Source organism: Nuphar pumila, chromosome 5 (assembly GCF_984573655.1).
Source record: "Nuphar pumila chromosome 5, dmNupPumi1.hap1.1, whole genome shotgun sequence".
In the NCBI taxonomy this organism is placed as follows: Eukaryota; Viridiplantae; Streptophyta; class Magnoliopsida; order Nymphaeales; family Nymphaeaceae; genus Nuphar; species Nuphar pumila.
This window is the reverse complement of record NC_143253.1, coordinates 30,019,160-30,025,470: the sequence shown is the minus strand read 5'-3', so window position 1 is coordinate 30,025,470 and position 6,311 is coordinate 30,019,160.

Genomic DNA, 6,311 nt, shown 5'->3' with positions numbered 1-6,311 from the left:
CACACCTTAAGACGACGCACTTGGTTTGCCCTCAAAATTAAGCTTGTCAGTCGTCACAACATGGGAAACTAGGTCCCCATTGGGATGTTGGTTGATACGACTCTACTTGTCGGCCAGGAGATCGAGGACTTGTTTTTCATCGAGTCTTCCAGAGTCTTGGACCCACGAGCCTAGGGACGCATGTGGCAACTGAACTGGGCGTCTTGACCCACTGTCAAGTAGGCCTACCTAGACCCTCATACATACTCCCGAGTATACTGAAGTAAAGGTTTTGCAACACATACTCAGGGAATTGTCAGAAAAACTTCCTTCAATTTAATTACGTAGGGCTCTCAATGAATAGGATTGCAGCCTGATCAAGAATGCATGACTTAGACACGAGTAGGACTTTTAGGTCCAGTTGGTAAAAGTTGATGTTGAGCCCAGTAAATGGAATTCCAACCTGCATTTAGATTTGAATCAGGTTAGTTTGACGTGGGTATTGGTTCCAATTCTGTGATTCATTTTTTCTCATATGAAGTATATACCACATCATGTTCATCTAAGGTATCTTGAGCATCTTAAGTCTTAAATGTACAAAGTTTGATTCCGGTGCACAATCCTCCACTAAATCTTGCTTGCTTTCAGGTCTGCAACAACCTACTACGGATTTATTGCTACCAGAGTTGTAGCTTTTGGAGGAGATCTTTGACAGTCTCACTTAGGGATGTCAGCGGGTCAGGTTTGGTTTGGACCCAAGTGGAACCAGAATTGGACCAGATTTTCGGGTATAGTATCAGGTCCGGATCTGAGTTTAATCGGGTCTGCTGTAAGAGAAATCATACCCGACCCGATAAGAACTACATGAACCAGACTCGAACTATACCTGGTAAAATAATATTTTATCATTTTTACATTGAAAATTTGCAGTTCTTAATCAGAACTCGGGTCGGTCCTGGGTCTGGTATAAAGTTTCACAATATATACTCAGGTCCATGTATTAATCCGACCTTTGGGTCTGAACCTGAGTCTTAATCGGGTCTTCTTATTTGTCACTATACTCGGACCCTATAGGGTTTGGTCGAGGTCGGGTTTGGGTAAACCAGACCCGTTGACACCCCTAGTGTAAAACCTGAGATTTTTTTGATAATGAAAATGAATAAATCATGAATTATTGATGCAATTATGGCTACCATTGTGACTTCTTGATTTTGATTAATTATGAACCTTTGTTTGAAGTTGTGAATAATATTTTAAGAATAAGCAAAAAAATTGAGTATGAAGATTATATGAGTTGGGGTGGTTTGAATCTTAAATTTTGGTTCTTTATCCAAAATCACCATTTGGATCCAAGATGGATCTGGTATGCAGTGTAAGTTGGATCCAATGGTTATGGATTGGATCCTCATAGAGAATGTTCTATATGGACCCCCATTTAGATCCAGGATTCCATATGAATTAAAATATCATCTAGTTTTAAATGCAGACCAATAAATCAAATAAAAATAAACATGTGATAATTAAGACTTTTAATTTAAATAATGTTGGTGTAATGGGGCTAGGGTAGTTTGGTATTTCTTTATTTAATGATGTCTTATGTCTTTTATTTATATCTTAGGTAGTTCATGATGGATAGTTATAAACCATACCAGAAACGTCCCAACAAAAATTTGTTCATACCCCAAGAAAGCAATTGTGGTGCTCGAGATACTTATAAAGGTTGGTAAGAAAAGTTAAAATGTGTCAAAAGAGTGAATTTTATGAAGAAAGTTGGATGGCAAGTGATGTAAGTGTTAGGTTTGCACGTTCGTTTGTTATATTTGTTTGTATACTCAAATGAATCTAACATGAATTTAGCACATATGTAGCATTTAGCAAGATTTATAAAAACCCACAATCAAGATATAAAAAGGGATATAATCTACCAAAAAATGTTTACCTTACCCATTCTTTCTTTGTGAGTCTGAAAACTGATATTTCTGATGTTTTACTATTGACTAACAAAAACTAAATTATAAACATTGACTAGTTACAACAAATGCTCTCAACTAAAGGGTAGGAAGATGGGGTTGTTGCATGCTTGAATGTTGATGACAACATGCTCTATTTTTGGTTTGAAGCTGACAAGGTATCCAATGAACAATGTTGCGTATGTAGCAAACATAAATTTGGGTGCTCAAAGCGACCTTAAACTCGATTTATGTTGCATGTCTTATTTTCTGTCAATTGGAGCAACAACCACTGGGTTCTTTGGGAAATGTACCTGAAGACGAAGGTGTTCAAGCTGTACAATTCAATTCATAGCACAACTTGTGCACATTAGAACGTTTGCAACATAATAAGTTAAGATTACTTGTTGGAACATAATCTTATTGCTCTCTCGTACTTAGTGGGTTTAATATTTTGTTGCAGGCTGAATTTTTTACATCATGAATGGGCTACAATTATTACGACGAGTAGATGGTCTCACTTGTGGATGATATTTCTTCTACATCGCATATATTTATCATTGTTCACAATAATTTGTTACAGATTTCTCAAAAAATAAAACTCTTGATTATGATTCACAATAATTGTTTGCAGAGTTCCTAAAAAACAAACCTGCTCATGCATACATTCAATTATTTATTTAAAAATGAATTAGTTCATACATATACATACATACATACATTTATTCATTTCATTCTACTCATTCATTTCATTCATTTATTCTGTTATATGCATTCATTCATTTATTTTAATTCATTCATTGTGTTCATTTATTTCATTCATTTATTAAAAATTGAACCTGCCATTCATTTCATTTATTCATTTAAAAATAAACCAGTTCATACATTCATTCATTCAAAATGAACCTACTCATTCATTCCATTCATTCATTCTGCTTATTCATAAAAAAAATAAACTTGTTCATACATACATACATTATTCATTTAAAAAAGAATTAGTTCACACATTCATTCATTCAAAATGAACCTGCTTATTTATTTTATTCATTCTTTCATTCAAAAATGAATATACTCATACATACATACATACATACATACATACATACATACATACATACATTTATTCATTTGAAATGAACCTGCTCAATCATTATATTCATTCATTTTGCTCATTTTTAAAAAAATAAACTTGCTCATACATTCATTCATTTAAAAATGAATCAATTTATACATTCATATATTCATTTATTTCATTCATTTGAATTAAACCTGCTATTCATTTCATTCATTCAAAATGAACCTGATCATTCATTTTATTCATTTAAAATATTCATTCATTTAAAAATGAATCAGTTCATACATTCATTCATTTCATTCATTCAAAATGAACCTGCTTATTTATTCATTTCATTCATTTGAAATGAACCTGCTCAATCATTTCATTCATTTATTAATACATATATTTATTCATTTATTGATAAAAAATAAATATACATACATTAAAAAATAAACCCACTCATGCATACATTCAATTAAAAAATGAATATACTCATGCATACATTAAAAAATAAACCTGGTCATACATATATTCAATTAATAATTAAAAGTGAATATATTCACTAGTAGCTCCTCAGGCATGCTCATAGCTCCTCAATGACCCTAGCATAGTTATCGATAAGCTCAACTTGATTTTGTATAATGGACTCCTTTACAAAAAGCATATCCTTTATCATGCGGATTTTGTCATGTGCAAGAGCCTACTCTATAACTATTCCACTTATGGTCCTTCTATGTTTTTGACTCATCAACCCACGTTCCTCCTCCTCAATGGCCATCTTTCCTAGAGAGATTGCTTGTAAAATGTTGGGATTGAGTAGCTATATCTTCGTCATTATCGACAAGTACCATGGAGGACAAATCGATATATTCATCGTTGTCGCACCAGTCTTCAATTTTAGAGAAAAATAGGATGGGTTAATCTTTTGTTCTATCCTTTATTCTAAGCGGGACGATTTTGCTAACATATCCAAATTTTTGGATCACTCGCTTGACCATTTGACACTTAACTTCATTCATGATGTACAACCAAATGTTCATCCTCACAATGACCTTTGCTTGCATAACCACATCTTGATTCTCCTCCTACTCCGCGTCTTCATAGGGGCATCATTTTACCTATATAATAAACATTCATTTTTGGTTAGTCCTATATTGCATTACTTATAAATATGAAATATTATAAAAAATATTTATATTTACCTTGGTCATTGTTCACAATAATTTTAAGTAATGGCCTCTATCCATGTGATGACCAGACGCGCTTTGATTAGTCCCTTCTTCATTGCTTGACCGACTCCACATTGCAACACAGAAATTTAGAGAGAATTTGACATCTCAAAGGCCTTCCAATATATATGTGCTTCCATATCCAAACTGCAGAGATTCATATAAGGATTAACACATATTAATACATAAAATATTACATAAAAAATGTTAAATAATTACCTCAACAATTTAGGTACAAATAAAGGAATAACTACCTCTAACAATACCAACATGCCGATGATGTTTATTCTTCTAGTCCTCATGCCACTCAAACATGCATAGAGGTGTACAAGTATAACAACTCCCAATGTGTATTGTTTGACATGATTTAAGTTTGTCACTAGTTCAATATATGAACCATGGATCGACTTCCCACCACTGTCAATAAATACGCATGTGCCAAAGAAGTAGAGCAAAAATGCTATCAGTTCCATATCCAAGATATTACTAGTATCAACTTAACCTCCAATACACGATAGTTTTTCCTTCATTCTCCTCTCCCTACTAGGGTCAAAGTGACTCCTCGACGATGATAACTTCAACCTTTCTCCTAGGAACGCATCATTCTTGGCTTCTAAATAAATATCACATATGTGTTTCAAATTTCTCCATCGATGTCCACTTACTGACTCTCATGACACTTAAATCTAGTGATTCGTGTCATGTCCTCAAACGTGGTGGTCATCTCAATATCTTCCAAGTAGAATGTGTTGGTTGCCATATTCAAGAACTTCACAATAACCTCTATGAGTGGGTGACAGATATTCTATGGTGTGATCTCTAATAATTTTTAGAAATGCATATGATCAAAATTGTCCTTCGCATCCTCTAATAGAGATGAGAACCATTGGTGTGCTTGAAACCAATAGAATTGGTGCATATGACATATATGACCACTGTTCTCATCTTATGTCTTAGTGGATCCTTGAATTTTTTAAAGGGTTTAAAAAAAATACAGTTTTCTACTAAGAAAAATATTTTTAGACAAGGGTCCAAAAAATCGGATCCGAATTTGAGAAAATACGAGGTACACTCTTTAAGGTAAAGAGTCTTTTCTCCTCCGTTGAGCAGGGATTAGCATGACCAGGAACTCTTCGATTATCATTTTTGGAGTGGTGGACTTGCAGAGATTCGTACCTTATTCATGAATCCTAAAAAAAGTAAGTTCTGTGGTAGGAACGACCAAAACTCGATAATCACATGAAACGAACAATATATGAAACATTAGATTATCAAAACGTAAGAAAATATATTAAACAAACAAAAGTCAATATCAAAACAAAATGAATCTCACATCGAGCTTAGGTATCCCTTTCTACAATTGACGAGCACTGGAAAGTTCAAGCAACACTTCGGCTATGCACGTGCTCCAAAAGATGGGTAAGACTAGGTGGTGTGGGTTTTATAAAATAGATTTTTAAAAGATATTTTTTATGAAAACGGTTTATGCAAGTCATACACCAAATAATAAAAACCGGCTTGCACGAGTGGTAGAGTTCGGGTCAATCTCAGAGAACAGGAGAAACACTTTGTATTCCACATAAAACTAATATACTCTTTATTGCCTTGAAAAATAAAAGAATTAATTAACTAAGAGTTCGGCCCTCTGCGGAGGACTTAAACAAGTAAAAATAATTAAGTGGCCTTATTACAAACTCAATGAATTGAATAAAATAAATAGATCCTAAGCTAAAAAGAAAAGAAAAGGGTCTTCAATGCTTGAGCTTCTAGTCCCTTTCTTGAATTTGATTGATATTCTTTCTTGTCTATTTGAATTTTTAGGAACCCTTGAGGGGCTTTCCGAAGGGCTTGAAGGGCCTTTTGAGGAGACCTTTTGGGAACCTCAGAGGGCTCTTCAGGGGCTCATTTGAGGGCTCACCGCACGATCAATCGCTTCCCTATAAAACAAAAACACAAGACGAGAACAAAACACAAAAAAACTAAATAAAAATCTAATGTTAGTTTAAAGAAAAATCACAAAAACAAGAATATAACTACTAATAACAAACTAACTACATGTAACAATTATGAACTAATATGTAGCAAACTAAAGCACTA